General features: G+C 34.5%; 1 protein-coding gene and 1 pseudogene across 1 annotated transcript in view; one reads left to right on the forward strand and one right to left on the reverse strand.

The window, feature by feature from the left end:
- CHSY3 (chondroitin sulfate synthase 3) overlaps positions 1 to 23,416 on the reverse strand; it is a 266,058-nt gene that overhangs the window by 185,183 nt on the left and 57,459 nt on the right. The gene's annotated exons all lie outside the window — the stretch shown is intronic.
- On the forward strand, positions 1,851 to 2,476 carry LOC121496191 (annotated as a pseudogene).

The raw sequence follows: 23,416 nt of genomic DNA on the forward strand, positions 1-23,416 counted from the left end.
AGAGAAATGATGTAGATTTTTAAATAAAGTATAATCCTGGGTTGGCTTGAAATTTGAAATTGAAGATATTTCTTGTCATTAACTCTTCTATTATTGATAGTCAAATATAAATTATACATACTCATTTTACCTACCTTGTATTTGTACCTGTAAGCTACTGTGATAGCACAGCTTTCCAAAATGCTACACCAAAATCCTAAGATGGTTTTAAACTAAAGTATGGAAAAACAATCTTAACATGCCCATATTTTTAATAAAAATCAACAGAAGGTAAAATATATGTTATTCTTAATCATTATCTTTGAAAACCAAGTGTCTATTATCTTAAAAAGTTATGAGCTCTTTAAAAATAGTGATTATCTTTATAAAAATTATTTTTTCAACACTGTTCAAAGTTAGCTGTTTCTGAGACATAATGCTGAATTTCATCACAAGTTTCTTGGCAGGCCAGAGATTTCAGCTTTCTGAATGAAAAAAGTGATGCTGTGTATGAGAAAAATGACAACCACGTAAGCACCGTCTTACAAAAAATCGGTGTTCACAAATATAAAATAATTTCAAGTATAGTCTTCAGTGATTTGTACTGACATAAAATGAGTTGAGGATCATTTTTTCTTTTTTGAAGATACATTTATATGTCACTGGGACTACAGCCTGTGATAAACACACAGTTGATTATAAACAGTCACATATTTTAGGTGAATGAATTACATCATATAATGTTATTACTTCCTTCTCTTACTCAACACACATTTCCTAAGAGGCTTTTTAGAGCAGGCAGGCACTATGTCATGTGCTGAGCATAACATGGAGAGTTATAGAAAGATAATGCTGGACCTTATTGAATTTACAGTCTCAAGAGCGAAATAGAAATTGGATGAATAACTGCACACAAGATGGAATTATATTGTGCTAAGTGCTATTAATGGGTGACCAGAGAGACCATTTTGTATCGGACATCAAGGCAAAAACGCTAGAAAGATAAGTAACAATGCATTTTTAAAATTTTTGCATCAAAACATATGGTAAAGTTGTTTTAAAAGGCCAAACAACAAACTAAAAATATAATTTTGCCACATGTGGCAGAGAGAGAACCAATTTCCATACTGATTGAAGCGTTCCTACAAATCAGTAAGAAAAGGCAAAAACACAAAGAAAAATGGGCAATCAAAAAAAGGAATATAAACGGATTTCAAATACATAAAAAGATCTTGAGCCTTTTACATCATTAAAAATGCAAATTAAACAGCTTAAAACAAAACTGGCATTTCTCACTAACCAGATTAGCAAAATTTGAAAAGACTGATCATAAACAATATTGTTAAATACCTGGAAGGAAAGGCATTTTTAGACTCTTGGTATAAATATAAATTGTGGCAAATAAATTACAGCAAAATTTGGCAAGATCTATGATCACTTAGAAAATGCAAACCCTTTAACTTGAGATTTTACTTCAAGAATTCATCCAATGGACATATTTAAATATAAATATATATAAAGTATTTATACTAATATTTGTCATACCATTGTTTTTAAATGCTAAAAAGGCTAAAAACTCTCTAAATGTTCATTAACAGGCTATTCAATGCATAGAATCATATTCACACAATGAAATACCATGCAGTTGCTTAAAAAATAAAAAGAATAAGACTCCTCATGGACTAACGTAGAAAGATCTTAAAAAGATAAACTTGTAAGTCGGGAAAAATAACCCAGGGATTAATAGCAAATGTGCTCATTTACATACAGATGCTAGCATAAGAGTAAAATATTTCCAAATATTTTACTGTTAAATTACTGCAACTTAAATAATTGATTACTTTTGGACTCTGGTTGCATGAAGTCATGGGATGCAGAAGCAGATTGTTGAGGATGTGATCCAGCACTTCGAGAGGAGGGGCTTCAAGCTGATGGGGATGAAGATACTGCTGAGCACTACCATGACCTGCAGACGAAGTCATTCTACCCAGTCCTCCTCAGCTACATGAACTCCGGCCCCGTGGTGGCCATGATCTGGGAAGGCTCCAATGTGGGTGCTCCTCAAAGGCCATGATGGGACACACAGACTCAGCTGAGGCTGCCTCTGGCACCATCAGGGGTATTTCCAAGTTCACATCAGCAGGAACATCATCTACTCCAACGACTACATGGAGGGGGCCCAGAGGGAGATCCAGCTATGGTTTCAGAGCAGTGAGCTGGTGGACGGGGCAGAGGAAAGCCACCAGAGCAGCATCTATCCAGCCTGAGCACTCAGGTTGCCCTCAGCCACCCCACCAGCCACCCAGGATCAACCACCTCTGTCATCCAGAACTTGAGCCTACACCAAGGCCACCTCCAGTCTAACTTCTGCCCCACCCGACCCCAGAGGGGTTGAGCGACCAACTTTATGTGCCTTTTAGTATCCTAGGCCAATAAAAAAATCATACCAAATCCTTTCTGTACCAAAGTGCTAGACAATCTTTGGGGCACCTCCAAAAGTGTGTAGTGTTACCTCCCTTCCCACTAAGAGAGGTGGGAAATTAAAATTCACTGTGTTGTATGGGGGGGGGGGTGGATCATTTATTACAGTTTCTGCCATTTCTGAGGCAGAGGATGAGGACTATATGCAAAGTTGTGAGAATCTGAGAGTAGAAATAAAGCTTACTTTCTCTCTCTCACACACACACACAAAAAGAAAGAAAAAAAGGCAGTAATATGGTTACATGCTAGTCAGAATGAGTAATTAAGTACCAGGATCCTAATCCTAACACATATTAATTTGCCAACTAAACTTGAGTAAGTCACTTAAACTTTCTGAGCTCATTTTTTCCCACCTAAAACAGCATATAATAAATAGTACCTACTTCTAAAAGCCAGGATGAAAATTATGTGACATTTATAAAACATTCAGAACAGTGTTTTGAGTGCCATATCACTGAACAGAAGTTTGTTATTCCAAAAACTAAAAATAGAACTTAAAACATTCCCACACTCAAAACATAGAACAATAATTATTATTTTATCTATAATAATAATAATAATAATGAATATATGTGAGAATGTGGAAATGTAAAACTACTGCTTTACAGCACAATTTGGTATAACATAGTATGACTGGGGATTTACTAGGAAATTGCCTCAAACAGAACAACATGTTACAATTAGAAATAGCTTAGTTCTTTCAAGCGAAACATTGAGGCCAATCAGAGATTTAAAAGCCAAAGCCACTGAAGGTGACAGCAACTACAAATGATCGCTGCCGCTATGAAACACAGGATGTACTGATGAGTCAGGACTACTGATCACAAGTCACCTCCTCTACCTATAGTACTATCAATAACAGACATCAGAATCAGAGATTGCTTCCTTGCTTCACTAGGATGGTATAAAGATATATTCCATTTGAAAATCTAAAGTATATGAAATGCATTCAAGAATTTAAGACAAAAATCTTTAAATACCAAAGAATGCCAGCTTTTCCCATTCCATACCCTATGTTGTGTTTGTGATTAACTTTAGCATCATTTTGTCAGTAAAAAAGAAATAAGGCAGTGATTTCTGTTTTCTAACTGAAAAGTTTATATGAAATCAAATGTTATTAAAAAATAAATAAGAGTAGGGGAGATATTCTTATTCTTATAAAAAGCCATATAGGCTTAACCAAGGAAATCATTTGTTAGAATGCCAATGTAATGTACTATTGAACTCTAGTCGATTTTAATTTACTTTTATTGTTGTATGTGATTGAAAGGTAAAAAAAAAAAAATGTGTGCCTTTGCCACTGTGTGTAACATCCTGGAAGAGAATGCTTGCAAATCTTCAATTTTAGCAAGCTGGCTTGCATGGTCTCATGGAAGGTCTGAACTGCTGAAAAGCAGTGCCCAGAAAAGAAAACTTCAAAGGAAAGCTACAGAACAACTTTAATTAATTAAAAGATTCTTTATTCATCCTTAATTGTCTATTTCCAGGGCTTCTTAGAATTAACTGGCATAACAAAGAGTAGTTTGTACTACTATAGGATGAGTCTATCACAGTGAGGACGCTCACTACAGTGCAGTTATGTAGACAGCTGCAAGAAGCAACTTCATTTCCCCTAATATTCCTAGGACAATGTTATTCCTTGCATTCTTTTTTAATCTAAGGTCTACAAGTAACCTGCTTCCCTGATTCCCAAAAGGAAACAAGAATCCTCCTCTTCCTCCTCTTCCTCCTCTTTTTTCTCTTATCTCTTCATTTAGTGACAGACTGCCCATGCTATTTAAAATCTATCACTTATGGCTACATTCCACTTACATTACTTACAAAAGCTGCATTTCACAACTGTAACAATGGCGACAGAAGAAATTTATGTGATTACGGTAGAAAATGATGACAATTAAACTTTTAGAAATACTCGGAATCTTGTTGATCAGATCTCAAACCTCATCTACTGTTTACCTTTATTATCGTTACACTATCGAAGGAACAAAATCTTGAACATATCAATGCTATCATTACTTTGTAAAAGAACACAAAGTATAATTAATGTATGATGAAATTTCACACTCAGGGTGCCAAATATAAATTAATGTAATAGACAACCAGAAATCTAGAAGTTACCTTGATTCTATCTATACAATCACTTCCCACTCTAAATCTACCTTCCAATCTTTTAACTCTGCCTTCTAAATTTCCCTTCAGAAGTCCAAGCTGGCATCGTCTTTCACCTGAATTGCTACCACAGGACTCTCTTAATTTGTTCCAACCTCCAGACTCATCTTCCTCCAATAATCTCCCCTGCTGTCCCCAGATGTTCTTCTGAAAGGCAAATACAATCATACTATTCTTCAACTTGAATGCTTTGGTCACCATCCCTGTAATTACACCCAGAGAGACCAACAACCTCTGCAGCTCTCTGTCCTGTCACTCATCCCTAACGATCTATTTGATATCCCCCTATGATCTCTTGTCTTGATGCTCCATTTGTCTGAAATGCCCTTTCAGGCATCCTAAGACCTGCTAATAAACCCCTTTTCCTAGGTTTTAGCTTAGGTGTAATTTCCTTGGGAAGGCTAGATTATGTGCTCTTCCTCTGAAAATTCACAGCCCCCTGGGATTTCTTCTTTGGAAACTTTGTGAACTATGAAGTAATCACCCTACTGCTTCTCTACTGTCAGTATTCTACTGTAAACACCTTGATTGCTGGGACTCTTCTTCTTCTTCTTCTTTTTTTCATTTTATGGTCCTCAAAATCTATCCTAGAGAAGATGCTCAACAAATTGTTACTAAATGAATCAATGAGTGAGTCCAGATTTAAATGAATATAAGTAAAAAGCACTACTATATAAACAAATGAAATCTGACTGGATTAATCCAACCTTGATATGAATGAGACTGGGGTACTATTTCTAGCATTGAGTCAGGTACAACCAGATAGTGAAGCTGAGGTCTATAAAACTGAAAGTTTGAGTTGACAATATCTTACCTCCCCATCTTCAAATATGCATATAGCTTAATGTTCAATTTTTTTAATCTTCATATTCAATTTCTGTTTGGCCAAAAGGGAAACATTTTGAAACCCATCATTCTTAAGACTGGCTTGTAGAAACACCATAGAACCAGAAAGCCAGGACACACACACATAAACACATTCATATCATTTTAGCACCTACTCCTGCTGCTTCCCAGCTTGACTTGATTCAAATCATTGAATGTCCCTAAGCCAATTCCATTTATATTTAAAACAAAATTTCCAAATTATATCTTCTACTAACTTTAGCATTTCCTATCAGAAATTTTCAGGCATTATTTCACATTATAATCATTTTGTATTTTTGTTAAAAAAGTAGAATTTCAAATATGCTGTTTTTTATACTTTCATAATTCTGTGTGTCTATGACAGGTTAAGTGATGAAAAATTTTAAAAGGTGGAACAAAATAATTACTTTCAAACTTGATTATGTACTAAGCAAAATGTTTTTATTTATTCAGTAAATTTTTATTGAATACCTGCCATACCTGAAATATATTTGTTGCTACTACCACTGGGTTTATCTGTATTCTCTGTTAATACTGTCCATATTAACCAATTTTTTAGACTAAGGGTTAGCAAACTATGACTCTTGGATTATCTGTTTTGGTAAATATATTTTTTACTGGAATATAAGCATATTCATTCATTTGGTTGGTACAAAAGTCCAGATTATCTATCCAGCCTGAAAACCACAACAATGGAGTTAAATAGTTGCACAGGCCCAAAGTATTTATGATCTGTTCCTTTACAGAAAAAGTTTGCTGAGTCCTGCTCTAGGTACTTTACTTCTATTAAATCACTAAATCACAAAAACAATCCTATGAGAAATTAGCACTATAATAATTCACATTTTATGGGTGATAACTGGGGTACCAAGAAGTTAAGTAATTTGCCAAATGTCACAAAATCAACAAGTGGCAGAGCTAGGACAAAGGCACTCTGGTTCTAAGCCTGTGTTCTTAACTAAGATCTAATTTAACAGGAAAAAAAAAAGCAAAAGAATGCTATTTGAAATCTCTTTTTGTTGTTTTTTAATCTGCATGTTAGGGGTGCCTGGGTGGCTCAGTCAAGAATTCTACTCTTGATTTTGGCTCAGGTTATGATCTCAGGGTCCTGTGTTGAGCTCTGCCCTGGCCTTTCTCCTTCTTCTCCCTCTGTCCCTCCTCACCACTCTCTTTCTCTCTCGTGTTCAAAAAAAAAAAAAAAAGGAAAATCAAATCTGCATGTTAGTTTTCCACTGTGCACATCAATTTTACAAAATTTGATATGAGAGAAAAAAGGAATCTCTGCAAAATGGTAAACCTGGATGTTAGTGCTTTTATTCAAATTAACCTAATGTATTTTATTTAATGAATAGTTTGCTAGTTTTAAAATTAACAATGGTTCTATAGATATTCAATAATAATATGTACCACAATAGTAAATACTTACATATAAAACAGAGTAGTATCCTTTAGAGTCATGCTAGATGTTCTAAAATCTACCAAAATCTATTTGATAGAATTCTTAATCTTGAGGTTTTCTTCTTTCAATGACATTTTTTTTTTTTTTTGGTTTGCTTCTAAAAGATAAAGCTTTAGAGTCAAATTGTTAGAGAGCATCAGGGTTATCAGTCATTTCAAGTAGATTTTATTGTACTTTAAAATCTCTTAATATGTACGCCCTTTGCCTACTCTGGAGGCATCCCTCATGGAAATGCAGCTGTGTGAAGTTTGCCAGATGTGGAACAGCATGGAGGAATATTCCAAGCTGTTCTTTCAGAAGGGCTAATGGTCCCCTCTAATTATGTTGGTACAAAAGTCCATGTTTTAAGTCCTTCCCTCATTTAAACTCTCTGTTGCATGGACTTATATACTTCTACATTTTCTAAAATCTTGAATAGTAGTTAAAATTACTGCAAAAGATGAAAGCTCTTTCTTCAGAAGATAATCCCTGCAAATGAACAGCATCTTTGACTTGATTGGTCCACACAATGACACACAAGTGGCAATTCTAACAGAATACACAAAATGTATTCATTAATATTTCTTGAACACCTACTATATGCTAGGTTCTGTTCTAGGTACTAGGGATTAAAAGAGTGAACAAAACCAATGAAAAGTCCTGCTTAGTGACCCTTAAAGTTTATCCTAATTATACCCTAAATTATACCCTAAATTAGCTATAAATGAAAAGCTCTGCTCTGGATTTTAAAGAAAAAATTTTAAAAGAATAATACATGTGCATTTTTCTCTTTCAAAATTCATACACACAGAGGCATAAGTTTTATTATTTGTGCTGTTAAATTATAAGAAGATTTATTCTGTATATGCCCCATTTGCTTTGTTTTTCATTTAAGAATTTTTACACATGTTCTTAAAATGCTAATATTCAATCTTTTTCTTCTTCATGAAAAACGACTTTCATGTGAAGGTCATGACCTGGAGCAGTAAAGGGAAATATGACATGATTTTTGCTTAGCACCATGACAGTAGAGTCAATAACCAGCTGAGATTATATATACCAGATGAGATTATATATACTTTCTGAGGACATGGGAGATAAAGCATGGAATAGTGGTGATATAGAGTAAGCAGAGTCCACAGTAGTCCTTCCGCTTTCGAACGAGTATATGAACTCCCGTGCTGTAAGATGGTGAAAGCTAACACCATCACCAACACAGAAAAGGGGATTTCTAGAATTTTCTATGAAAGCTAATGGGGCTTCCTGGCCATCCTTCTACCACCGCCTGATTCTCTAATAGTTTTATAAATAGGGCTGCTTTTGAAAAGGCTTATCAAGACAAGGAAGGTAAGGTAAAGGAAAATGATAATCTTTCAGATGAATGATCAAGGTATGCCTTTTACCAATAATGTGTTCATCCTATGTACTCCCCTCCTGAGTGGTAAAGAGGATTAAAAGAATCTAAGAGATCTGGACTCACATTTACGTGCCTTTGGTGCTATTACTCACCCAAATTCAAGGAACAATATGCCAGTACAGGAGAGTACACTTCCCTGGACAAGGATAGTAACTGGTTTTAGCCTTGAGCCCAGATGTCATTTTGAAGCAAATGTAATGTTATATCTATAAAGTATTCCATAAATTAATTATATTGCACTTCTTAGTTCACTAAATACATATATCACTATATATGTATGACTTCAGCCACCTAAAAAATTCAGTTGTCATTTATAAATCTCATAGCACAATGTAAGTGTAAAAGGAAGATTTTGAGAATGATATGAAATAGGCAGGCAGGACATCTTTAGCTGATGTTAAAATAAATGACATTAGGACCACATTTGTAGCTATAAAAGTTAGCAACTCTTTAACACAATTAACAACAGAAAGAAATAGTCCAAATGTAAGAGTATTCTTACCAAAATATTTATTTTTCTTACTGGCTTGCTACCATATTACTTATAGTCAAATAATACAAAACATAAACATAGCATACACATGTGACCAAGACAGAGAAAAAAATTAGTTGACATGGCAGTCTTCTTTTTAGGGGAGCTAAAACCAAGTCTCACAACATAACTAAATGTCTAAATTCTTTGAATAAGATAATTATAGCTCTTGAGAAATCATTCCTTTATAATGGATGATTTCATCTATTCCAGACAACCAGTATATTTTAATTAAAAGATTACTCCCCAAATACTGCAAAGGAGCTGATATAATGAATTAAGAAACATCGCCTGTTATTAATTACACAAAATCTGTCCTAAGGTCCAACTAGTAAAAAAAAAAAAAAAAAAGTCTATTATATTAAAAACATTTGTACCCATTTCATATGACAAGGACATTTTGCATTCTCTAATAATACACCATTAACTGGGATAAGTGTTTAAAGTTTTGTATTATGCAATTCCTCTGTTTTTCAAATATTTCTGCTGATAAGATTATGCTAAAACCTCTGCTATAGTTCTGAGAATTTTATGAACAGAGTGATGAACGTAATTCCTTTTATCATAAGTTGGATTCTAAGGTGTGGTGAAATCATTATGTTTTCTGTATTCTTTATTTTAAATTTTTATTTTATAAAATATCAAGGTCTAATAACTAAACTTTGTAAAAAAAAACATACCCTTAAAAAAAGCAAATTTTTAGAAATTTAAATAATTACAAGATAAATGAAAAATATTGTTACAGTTTTTATAATATCTGTTTTCTAGCTCTGTTCAATTTGTTTTTCACCAAAGAAAACTCATTAGCCAGAAAACTTTTTTGAAATATAGAAAACGGTAATAAACCAATCACACTGGTATTATAAAAATGAATAGTATATTAAGAATTAAGATAGTCTCTACCAAATAAAGTGTGAATCTTTGATTAGTAATAATATTCAATAAATGAGGTTTCTGATGCACTTTACAGTTAATCATCAAGCAGACAATCCTCCTTGTTTACTACATTTAATTTTTTTTACTAAAATGCATTAGGATGTTTTGCTTAATATTCAGGAAATTATCATGATCACAAGTGAATCTCAGCTGATGACTGAGGGTTTGGTGATAATTCAGAGGAATAATTCTGGATATAATTATCATTCCACCTTCTGAAGAGTTATTTGGACTGAATTCATTTCCTGGAAACTGGATTAAGGTGCTCTTCTGACACTCTATTACCCTAGCAATTTATGCATGAATTGGTCTTAACACTTAATAAACTATCTCAACATGACTTTGTATGTGCCTGAGCATCCTAGAGTAAATTTTCATGGTTTTATCATTAGCATCCATCTACCACTTAGTATACAGTTGATGCTTAATAAATATGTATTGAACAGAATCATTAACAGTCCACATCAGGCAACAATGAAAATACTTCACCTTCTTCAGAAATCAAAAGAATATTTAAGCTTCACCTGAGTGTAAATGGTAGAAAAATGCTGATGTGCTTTTAAAAATGGAGTAAATCATAAACTTATTTTAAATAATCTGCTGTACTGTTTACACTTCTAATATTGACAAGTATAGCTTTAGGAAGACAAAGAATACTAAGCAAAGCATAAAGTACATTTAATCACATTGTCTCTGTGAGGATGGATTTAAAAGAATGACAGTTTACCAAAGCAGCAGAGGCCAGAATGAGACACTCAAAGCCCAGGGATGTCATCTTCCCATTGTGGGGACAGTCACAGGGCTGATAAATTAAGAAAATCCAGGGAAATGAGGCAAAGGCACAACTTAACATATTCACAAGATGCCTATTTTACTATACTTTTTAATTCGATAGATATATAATACAGTCTTTTTAAAGCTATACCTTAAAAGTTTTGTTTTTATTTTACTTTTTATAAGATTTTATTCATTTATTTGATGGGGGTGGTGGGGAGAGCATGGGGGAGAGGGAGAAGGAGAGAGAGAGAGAGAGAGAGAGAGAGAGAGAGAGAACCAACAAACAAGCAGGGGGGAGCAGCAGGCAGAAGGAGAAGGAAAAGCAGATTCCTCACTAAGTAGGGAGACTGATGTAGGACTGGATCCAACCCCAGGACCCTGGAATCATGACCTGAGCCAAAGGCAGATGGTTAACCAACTGAGCCACTCAGGCACCCCAGTTCCATTTTTATTTTAAAAAGCATCATGCTTTAAAAAAAAAAAAGCATCATGCTTCACTATGTGGAAAGTAGTAACTGGTTAATTTAAGTAACTGGTTAATTTAATGACAAGTTAGTAACTGGTTAATTTAATGACAAGAAATAAAATTCTAATTCCAATCAGAAAATGACAGTGAACAGTAACCATTAATAAAAGCTATTTACTGGGGCTTTATTGTATGACAGGTACATGTTAATCCCTTTATTTCCATTAGGCCATTTAATTCTTAAAACATCTTTGTCATGTGGTTATCAGTTTTGCTTCTATTATACAACAGAACACTAAGAAGTGAAAACACTTCAAGTGTAAATCAAAAACTAAAAGTACACACACTTCTAATTAAGCTTAACGCCATTACTGTTTATCAAACTTAGTGAGTGCTGCTTCTGATTCTTTGCTTTAATTAAATTAATATAATCTTGTTTTAAGCCTAGAAAGAGAAATGTTTCATTTACATTTGAATTTGTCAAGACCTCTAAAATACACTGAATAGAATGAAGGAAAGGTACTGTATTAAATATAGTAACTGTTCTTTACTTTTTTGTTTTGTTTTGTTTGTTTTTTTAAGATTTTATTTATTTATGAGAGACACAGAGAGAGAGAGAGATAGGCAGAGACACAGGCAGAGGGAGAAGCAGGCTCCATGCAGGGAGCCCGATGTGGGACTTGACCTCAGGACTCCATCATCACACCCTGGGCCCAAGGCAAGCGCTAAACCGCTGAGCCACCCAGGGACCTTTTCTTTCCCTTTTTAAAACTGAACTGTCCAAAGAAAACTCCAGGACACAAATTTTGATCAACTGCCTTACAGACATTATTGTACATTCCAAAGGGGAAATGATGATGAAAGAATGGGGTTGACATCTACATGTAATATACAGATGACACAGATACATTTTTTATTTGTCCTATGTTTAAAAGCATTTACAATTATGAAGGAAACCAAGCCAACTATTATCCACACAGTTCACCGAGGAGTCGTTTTCACATGAGAAGAACATAACTGAATAGAGAAGTATATGAAAAGAATAATCGACAAGTGAGTTCCTATCACATAAATAAATTAATGAAGAATATAAAACCTAAAACAGGATTTATAAGAGAAACTAAATTATGAACTGGATTATTAAAAGATAACACATTGGTAAAATTAAAAATATACACAGCACTCAAGTCCTATTAAACAGCAAGCCAGAATCTCATTCGAACTGAACCACTTGTGAACTGGAAAGCTGAAGTGCCACATGATATCAACCAACGAATGAGTATATAATACATAAAGAGAGAGACCTAAACCTTCAGTCAATTTTTAATCCTCACTTATAATTTTATTTTTCAAATATTTTCTCACATTAGATTCATTTCTTGTTTATATTGCCTGCTAGTAAATTAGTAGCAATTTCTCTAATGACAGTACAACACTGACCTCTTAAACAGCTAAATAAATTTGTAAATAAACAAATAGAGTTGTGTTAAGGAAGCTAAACATAATTAATTCCAAGTTTCGTTATAATTTATCGAACATGCTCAGGTTTTTTTCTTTTCCCAGGTAGATTAAAATATGTTTATGTATTTGGATAAACTAAAATAATATAGAGTCACTGGGGAAAAATTCATTAGAGCATAAGAAAAAGACAAAATATTTAGAGCTTGAAGGCAAAAATCATTAACATTATGGACTTATCTTCAGGATGATATGTACATATGAATATATAGTTCTCTAAAATTAAAATAATTCTAAACATGCTGTTTCACAGTATGCTTTTTCTTACAACATATTGGGCAGATCTTTCTAAGATAATAAATAACAGACAACAGATCAAATACTTTTTGGTGCCTGCATCATGTTAAATTTTACCAGTATACGATGATTTTTTTAAATTATGCCCAGTAGTAGATTTTTAGGTTGCTTTCAGTTTTTCCTCTATTATAAACAATGCTTCACTCCCGTTTCCCCTACATTTTTTCATTTTGTCCTGAAAACAAATGTCAAGGAACCGGACTGCAGCACACATAAACTGACATTTCACTCAAAAATCTCCTACTTTTAACTATTGTTTAACACCCAGATAGAATATTTATCATAATCTGTAAAAACTCATCATTTCTCTTCATCTTTTTATATCATTATTTCCTCTGTTAATGAACAATCCTCTTTTTCTCAATTTAACTCAAAATAATCAGAGAATAAGGGTTACAATTAACATAGAGATAAAATTCTATTGTATCTAAAATATCACATAGATATTTTAGATTTAGAATCTATTGATTCTAAAATATCATATAGATATTTTCAATGCACATATATTCTTTTATTCAAATATATAATATTCAGAGGAGCCACATCAAAGCCACAAAGAAACCACAAAATTTAAACCAGGCTTGTTACATATTTCAAAACTATAACCATTTTAAGCAGAATCAGACCTAGAAATGCAGATTGTCACAAGGAAAAGTGCTGCGGGGGATGGGCAGAATGAGTGAAGGGGAGTAAGAGATGCAGATTTCCAGTCAGAGAATGAGTAAGTCCTGGGAATAAAGTCAATGATATTGTAATGCTGTTGTATGATGACAGATGGTAGCTACACTTGTGGTGAGCACAGCATAAAGTATAGAGGTGTTGAATCACTATGCTGTACACCTGAAACTAATGTAACATTGCACTATATATACAACTATGCTCAAAAGGAAAATTAAAAAAAAAAACTATTCCCATCTTTCTTTCTAACTCTGGACCTCGTAGAGGATGCACTCAGATGAGAAGATAAATCTCTCAGTTTTTTGAGAGGTGTGAAACAGAGGGACTATCGTACTGAAAGGGGATACCTTGCACCAGAATACCTTAAATGGTGACATCAAACCTATTCTACTTCTTTAAACTGAATTCATATATCTTCACAAGAATGTGACTATCAAGAATATTTAAATATATAATGTTAAAAGATAAATATACAGCCGTTTTGAATACTCTTATAATTAATGTTCAATTCAACAAACATTCCAGAGTCTGCAACATTTCAGAAACTGTACTAATTTCTTGGGGATATAAAGATAAATTACCTCTGGCTTTGAAGCTCAAGGAGCTTCTAATATATCTAACTTAAGAAAAATATTAATGAAGCTACAAAAACTCATTACCATAATTTCCATTGATAAATTACTGTATATTAAATACTTTATATATGACTAAAACAAATCTTTTAGATATTATTATAAGCTTTGGGATCAAAGATATACTATAAACATTACTGAAAATATTTCAGTGGAAGCAGAATGTTGACCATCTTTCCTCAAAAGCAAAAAAAAACAACGAAACCCAACAAAATAATTAGAACACCAAGCTTGGAATATTTAAAAATAAGTGAAATTAATATTCAATTCATAGCATTGTAAACTCCGATATAAGCAATTAACATATTTACTTTCTAGAAAAACAGAAAGTTGTATTGAAATGGAAAACAAGCACAACAGACACTGACAAACAAAAAGGGCTGAGGACATCTGGTAAAAGAAATTTCAGATGGATTTCTTTCAATATTGCCTTTTATAATCCCTATGTAGAAATCTACCCCCCCACTTTAATTTTTTCCCCTGAAATAAGTTGTTTTACTTTTTGCTTATACGTATAATGGTAATAATGAGCAAGCTAAAACCAAGGAAATGACTTAATATTTTCACGTATGTTGTTAAAAGTAGTTATTTTAAATTAAAATTGTAGAACAGAAAATCTCATTATTAATCTTTTGTCATTTGCATGGTAATAAAATAACATTTTCCAATCTTTGATTTTCTTCGTAAGTGAAAGAATACTTAACTTCTTTAAGAAGAGTGATCATTGAAATGTTGACACCTGGGTAAATTTTGTTCAGTGCATATTTTTTTCACATTTTGATGAATCATCAGCATATTTTATTTATTGTCTGCCTACACTGTTAAAACTCTCTAACAGATATACTAGCTTTAGATATTAGACAACTATACTTTAAATTAACTTATTAAGTTAATAAAATAACTTGATAATTTATTTAATAAAGACACATTTTATGCACAAAAGTGGTGTTGTTTTGAGCTGCTATAGCAGTGAGCAACAAGAATTCACAAACAAAGCATTGTCCTAAATGCCTGCTTAACTTTATCATTTTGCTGCTAATCAGTAGTTCAATATATAACCTATCTTTGAAATTACTTTCTTTGGATTCATTTTGTCCTTGGGCCACCGTGGTATGGAAAAGTGTGATATTTGTGCAAAGTGACTGGAACTTGGAATGACAACATGATTTCCTGCATAACTTTTGTAATGTCACTTTATGTAAAATTATCTGAGTGTTGGTTTTCTCATAAGTAAAGCGGGGTTATGGTCATATAGTTCTTCATCAGATCGAAAGTGTTATATTTAATATACCTAGCATGCAGTTTCTTGCATAGTAACTACTCAGTTAAATGACATCAATGAAAATTAGACTATTACCTGAAACAAAAAAGGGAAAGCTAAAATAAACAAGAATGTCTTACTTATATACTATTCCATCTTATATCTAGCTTATCCATATTTAACTAGAAAGCTACTTACTTTTAAGAAATTAAAGAATAAAAATTTTTCTTTAAAGAACGAATCTTTAGGCTTTATAAGCTGCCCAAGTGAACTACTCCTAGTCAGAGACTGTCACAAGAAAAACAATATAATTTATGTAGCTTCTCTAACAAATCTTTTTCAAGTTATTAGAGAGTTTTGTTCATCATGAGATAAAAACACCACAGCAGAAAGGTGCTAATAGAAACCATTATATACATAGCTTGAAATCTCACCATTAAAAAAAGAAATCTATGTGAAGCATTTTTTATGTACATGTACAACTTTCAATCAGAAAGATCAAATATTAAATATTGGTAAAGGAATACAATTTTTTAAAAAGGAGGGTTCTCAGATATGCAATAATCTGCTTTTATAACATTTGATTCAAGTACCTTCAAAAAATTCCCTGTGTCTTTAAGTGGACATCTGTTACAGCAAATATCTGAGATATTCACTGGGATGTTATACATGAAACCAGGACAGGAATGGTTATAGAGCTCAAATCACTATATGTTTGCTTTTTTAACTTTTTATAATTTATAGCCTCCACCTATTTTTAATAGTTTTTCCCTAGTGTTCTTCAAATAGTTCAGAGGGAAACATCATGCTCCATGTTACAAAAAATTGAGCATGTCACCCTAAACATTTAGAATTTATTTACTTTTGCATTATATTCTTACTTACTAAAAGGGAATGAATGATGTTTCAGAAATGAGCAAGACAATCCATAATGATTCTTAAGTATATCTAAAGCTAGCTAATGCAAACAATATACCCATATACATATGAATCATCTCGTAGAAAATTCTGATTATCAAGTTAAGTGATGACCATACTTCTGTAGTAAGTGCAAAGGCCACGTATTCCTGAATCTGCCCCATTTCAGTAGGCAAGGAGCATGACTTTAATAGTGGTGATACCCGAACTAGTAACAGAACACAGATATGATCACCCAGTGTGCTGGTACCCAAATGCAAGGGGCAAGAGCCTGGAATGTTCATTGAATATGATACAGTTACTGAATGACGTTGACCATGAGAACACAATCTGAATCCACAGTGGGGAGGTAAGTTATAAAGACACCACATCTGCTGATGGTAAAAGAAAAGGGTTTGTTCAGCAATTCAAACTGGCAAAGGGTACTCTAAGTGGCAGATGGCCAAGCTTCTTTCTCAGGAATTTTCTGCCAATCAGGATAATTTCCAGTTCATGAAAAACTGATTCTAGCTCCAAACTGACTGATCACATCTTACTTCTTTGTGAGATCTTTGCTGCACATCTCCAGTAGCTGCAGGGTTCTAGATAGGGACATTTTCAAACCAATTATTGTACCAAGAGGAGAGATAATAAAACAGCTGGTATTCCCTGAGCAAGATGAAAGTCCAGCCAATTGTTTCATTCCTGACACAGTTCTCTGTGCGCGCACTCTTGACTAAACCCAGGGGAGTGAATATAATGGCTTCAGGTCCAAGCCAGTGAATTCAGCCTCTAAAAAGCTTCTAACTATGGATCAGCTTTAATAAGTGTCTAAGTCACCTCTAGGGTACAGAAAGAGATGGCCCTGGTACATATTAAGTAATAGACAAATAGGTGATACATGTTGACTTAACAGATGCCTCAAACACAGAAGTTGCATTTAAGTAAAACTAAATATGAGGGCAAATCATGTAGCAGAAACAACACTTGATTTGAGTAATGAGGCTTTTCAATCCTAAAACTAGTTATTGATAGCTGACCCTGAGAAGGTACATGGCAGTTACTTGATCTCTCTACTCAGCTGTGTCTGAACTTTAAAAATAAAGGGCTTGGGCAAATCTTTTGGTTCAGATTACTCAACTGAACCTACAGACATTTGAGGGTTGCTAGACAAATGGATATAGGTTGTGCCCCTAATTTCAGTCAAACAGGCTTTTCTTTCTCTCTCCTTCCTTCTTTCTTTCCTTTCTCCCTCCCCCCCCCCTCCCTCCATCCTCCTCAGTCTCTCTCTCTCTCTCTCTCTCTCTCTCTCTCTCTCTCTCTTTAACACACAGAACATATAATTAGGTCAGACCATCTGGGATAAAACTCTGATTGCAGCCATTTACTAACGTGGGCAAGTTACTTCAATTCTCCATCCTTCAGACTCCTTGCATAAAGAGGAACACCATGGCATCTACTTCATGAACTATTTCCTTAAATCTGTGCAATAATCCTATACAAAATATTTATTTTTTTTATTTTTTTTTTAATTTTTTTTAATTTTTATTTATTTATGATAGTCACAGAGAGAGAGAGAGAGAGGCAGAGACACAGGCAGAGGGAGAAGCGGGCTCCATGCACCGGGAGCCCGATGTGGGATTCGATCCCGGGTCTCCAGGATCACGCCCTGGTCCAAAGGCAGGCGCCAAACCGCTGCGCCACCCAGGGATCCCTACAAAATATTTAAAATACAGACTTTCAAATAATACAAGCTAAAATATCATACAGTAAATATCATGTCACCGTCATTATCATTGTCATCATCATCAGAAGAGACATCATTCTTAGAAGAGAAATCTTATAAGAAAGATGATTTAAAATTAATTTCTTCATTATACTGATGCCTCACTAGGCTGACCATATGAAAAGCTTCAGAGGGAAATATTTCAAATACCTACACAATGACATACTATAATGTATGAAAAAAATTATTTATAAACATTTTAAAAACCATCAAATAATCAGATTTTTTTTTTTTTATTTATGATAGTCATACAGAGAGAAAGAGAGAGAGGCAGAGACACAGGCAGAGGGAGAAGCAGGCTCCATGCGCCGGGAGCCCGATGTGGGATTCGATCTCGGGTCTCCAGGATCGCGCCCTGGGCCAAAGGCAGGCGCCAAACCGCTGCGCCACCCAGGGATCCCTCAAATAATCAGATTAAGTAAACCATTATTTAAAATTTCTATCTGAGGGCACCTGGATGGCTCAGTTGGTTGAGCTTCTGCCTTCAGCTCAGTTTGTGATTCCAGGACCCTGGGATCAAGGGCCACACTAAACTCCCTGCTTCTTCCTCTCCCTCTGCCTGCCACTCCCCCTGCTTGTGCTTGCACTCCCTCTCCCTCTCTGTCAAATAAATAATTTCTAAAAAATAAAATTACTATTTGACCATCTTAGTCAAAATTTCTAAAATGATTGTTACACAGGAATAATTCATTATTGTATTAAACTATTGTCCTACCATTAAAGATCATGATAATCAGCTTATAATCAGTACTTTAGTTACATTCTTCAACTTGTTACCTCCTTTACAAGTTGAGCGTCAAGGAGAAGTCATTTTGTTGCATTGTAAATTATGATGTAACTATATGTAAGTAATAATTACATACAATTTGAAAACTAAAATTCTTAGATGATACTATAACAGAAACAATGAAAACCACAGTCTTACTAGGTTTTAAATGTCGTCCTATCTAACATGACATGACTTCCTTACACAGTGTATTATGCCAATAAAATATTTTCCAGCAGAAACGATAAATTTAGATCTCTTTCACAGAATGAACAAAGGACTCTCTATGGTGGCCTGAAATCTATAAGATCTGCTACGATCCTTTACTGTCTTCTGCACTGTCCACCATGCACCCAATGAAGAAATCCTATGCTCAGCCTTCTTTTCTCAGTGCCACCCCTTAGAACCATGCCATGCAGTTTCTCTAGAACTGCAAGGTACACCACCTACCAAATCACACCCGACATCCCTGAAGAACATAAATACATAGAGTCCTTTGCTTTTGATTCTGAACTATGCTACTTGCATTTTATCAGAGATCATTTAAAAGATTCTGGTGTTTTCTAAAATCCCAGTTTAAAGATGAGCAACAGGAACCATATCAAAAGCATAAGAGTAAGGGTGTGAGCACAAACACATTTTAAGTATTTCAACTGGAATGACTGTTTTTCGAACTGGTCTAATTCAGAGTCAGACCACAAAAGGGCCAGTTCCTTTCTCCTTCCTGCGGTGATAATCAGCATACCCAGACTGGCACATTCCATCCCTTATACGTGTTTTGCAAGGAGGACCAGGCAGGAGGTTGTAACCAGATCACTGTAAAAGGCCTCAACAGTTCAAATATATCCCTTCTGATTAAGGATTACTAGAAAGAAGTTCTGTACCAGAAAATCCATTTATTCCAGAATACATTTGATGAAACTAGAATATTTCATATCCAGTTATTTGGGATAATAAGTTATTTTTATAACTATAAAAAGTTCAGAGGTAGTCAATCTATTAAGAATGCAGGCAGAGAGGAATTCACCAAAGAGACAAAATAAAAGCATTCCAGACTGAGGTTCTAGCATATAAAAAAATCATGGTGTTATGAAATAGCATATCATTATAAGGGAAAATACAAGTAGTTTGGGTTTTAGAAGGAATAGGGTAATTTTTATTGAAAATGTAAGCAGGGGCAGATCTTGCTATATTGTCTAGTTTTTGTCAGTAGGGAGACATTTAAAAACCCTAAGCATAAAAATGCCTTATCCAGAATGACATATTTAAGAAAGAGTACTACAGAAGCCATCATTTGGAGAGGGGATGGACTATACGAGTGCAGCTCATCATTCTTCCAGGAGTGTAAATGAGGTCTTTAATCAAAGCACTGCCTGCAAAGACTAAGCAAAGTAGATTTTTACAAAATGACAATACAGGCCACTGAAAACTTCTAACAGAAATCATACCAAACAACCTTGGGTATCAGAAAGAGAGAGGTGGAAAAACATAAGCATTTTGAATTCCTAAAGAAACTGGAGTTGCATTTGAAATTAACTTGAAAATTTAGCAACTGCTCAAAAGGAAACCCTTTATATTCATTAAAAACAGAACAAGAGTTTTATATTCAGAAAATAGCTAATCATAAAAGAATATAATTCAGAGAGATATATAAAGACAGACAAAATTTGCTCAGTTCATTTTAATATGCAGTTAGAAGTAGCTAAGCTAGGACTATGATAGGAATCTAGATCCTCTTTAAAATTCTTCATAGAAAGTATAATTAAATTAAAAGGAATAAAACAAGAATGAGCTCTTTTTGGAAAACCTTATGACCTTGCATTGAGTGATATGACATGCATCAACAATCATGGCCTACAGGATTAAATTCCTGATAAGGCATCATTAGCGGAGGCAGAATCTATGGCCCAAAGGTTTCAAAAACACCATGGCTAAAGGATAACTCACAAGAAAGGCAGTTAATCCAAGAGCCATCAAAGGAGAGAGAAGAAGGGAGCATCATGTGAGACAGCTGGAATCCCCATGTGAGAGCAACAGAAGGCATGAGGCTCATCATGAGACGAGAAGGCAGGAGTGACCCATCACAAGATCTGGTCAGTGGACTAAAGGTCTTGTTAGAAGGGACAAGGCTGTGCATGGGAGAAAAGGGCAAAGTAGGCATGACAAACCTACAAGACAGAGGTGACGGCCATGAGAAGACATAAGGCACAAAATTAAGACCCAAGTAACCACAACATGCAGGCACAGGCAGCAGGCAAACTGGCAATATCTAAGCATTGGATAATGGGAGAGGAATAAAGAGAAGAGTCTCTCTACTTATTTCCTGACAACTATATGTGCCTGATGCTGAGTGCACAGAGGATGGAGAAAGTATCTTTCAGTGTCCAACTGCAGGGCATTTTCCCATATTCATCCAGACACACAAATAACACACAGACACACAGAGACACACAAGCATACACAAGTGTATATGCACTCACACACACACCTGACTGCAGAAATAGGACAGTAGCTGCTTTCATGGTACAGACCTCCCAGAACAGAGTTCCTAAAACAAATATGAAGAGTTTTACCTAGCAAAGAAGGGCTAGTACAATCAAGAATTTTCAGTTATGAAAAAACAAGATACCTCCTATATATACTCTGTGAGGCTGCAAAGACTAAACTGGGCTTGTTCTGCAACATCCTGGAATACTAGAAATAGAAAGTGGGAAGGGAAACATTCCAGGGACAGGGTTAAATGTCCTCAAGTCATCCCCTCTCCTGCGTGATCTTTCACTCTTATATCTTTCTGAAACACTGAAGTCTGTTTAGATGCTGAGATTTTCTTAGAATGTTTTAGTATTGGTATGGCTGGACTTATTAACTCTTAATTTAAATGAAAAAATACTTTCTGTTGTTTTTTTCCAAGTGAACGTACATTAAATATTAAATATAAATAAAACACATAAGCATAGAAGCAATGACCCGTCTGAAAAAAGATCTAGTGAGAAATTTGAGCTCAAACCACTCTGTTGGGCAATGGATGGTCAAAGGTCACTCCAAATGGAAAGAAGGATCATAGGCACATATTAGTAGAACACTATTCACTTTGACCCTGAGGAATTCTTCTCTCTGTCCTCTATGCATTACTTACTTTTAGTGGTAATTCCTAAAGCTAAGTGTTGGGTTAAACAACAGGAACTGTATATGGATTTTTATCACTGAGATCATAAAGAGTGGCAAAAGATGAAACTATATTCTTACATGCTTACAGATGGCACCCCAACAATGGCTTATAACAAGAAATTAGGAGCATTTAAGCCTTATTATCTAGTTAAATGCAAAAAACAAAAACAAAAGCATACAGCCGATGATGACACTGTCAGAAAGACAATTAGACTGAATGGGACAATATGACAGTCCACGTGTTTGTGGTGATGATGTTATATGCACATTTTATGTTCAATTATGCTTTTAACAGATTTCAACATGAGAGTCCTCATTTTAATTAGAATCAATTACCCTTCTGTGGATATTCAAAATTTAAGTATCAAACCAAGAAGAAGTGCACTTTCTTTCACTGCACAATCCTTAAAACTAAAAATTCTGTGCTTTTGGCCTTTTGTCTCATAGGTGATTGACAGTGATGTAAGCAGATATTTCTGCTTAGAATTTCTCCCTTGTTCTCAAAGGTAACATCTTTTCCCACTAAAATACTCAGCGTGGATGAATTAGTCCTAGTTTAATAAGCTTTCACCTTGAAAGCAGTTAAAAAACTATATAGTTGTTGGTCCTTAGAAATTAGAAACCGTCACCTAGTAATTGGGCTTATTCACTGAACCAAAGGACTATTAAATGCCAGTTGTATCCGTAATACCGGCTGGGCACTGCAAAAACAAACAAAATGAAGGTATGACGTGATCCCTTACCACAGAGGTTTACAACCTATTTGAAAATATAGTCACACATTGAGGATAGAGATGAATGAGCATACAAAAGTTAAGGCGGCAAGGACATGTGAAACAATATGGGCTAAAAGAGTTCTGGAAAGGGATGATTAATAGGGATGGGAACAGTTGAAAATGTCTTTGCCAGGGAAGTTGACTTGAGCCAGACATGAAATACGAGGAAGATTTGCCAAAGCAGCAAAAACACTCCAGGCACAGAAAACCTGACAGCAAAGGATTAGTGTCAATAACCACCAGAGTAAATTTAGGGAATAAGGAGTTAGATAACTAGCCTTTTGAATCTGAGGGTTCTGAGTGGTAATCTAGAAACAGCCTGTAATGTTTTTAAACTTAGAGACTGGTGATATATTTTTAAAATCAATCTAAATAATTTAATTTACTCCATAGGTAGCAGGCAACACTGAAGTTCTTTTTGCTCAAATTACCTACTTTAATTCAGTTAAAATTCCAATCTGATTCATAAGGGAAAATCTGTCTCTTGCCAGAATGATTTAGTCATTGTTGGTTAAACAAGGCACATGGAGAGTTGCTCTAGGGGAGGCAGCCCTTTCACACTTTTGCATTAGCTA

The sequence above is a fragment of the Vulpes lagopus genome, chromosome 7 (genome assembly GCF_018345385.1).
Source record: "Vulpes lagopus strain Blue_001 chromosome 7, ASM1834538v1, whole genome shotgun sequence".
NCBI classification, from domain to species: domain Eukaryota; kingdom Metazoa; phylum Chordata; class Mammalia; order Carnivora; family Canidae; genus Vulpes; species Vulpes lagopus.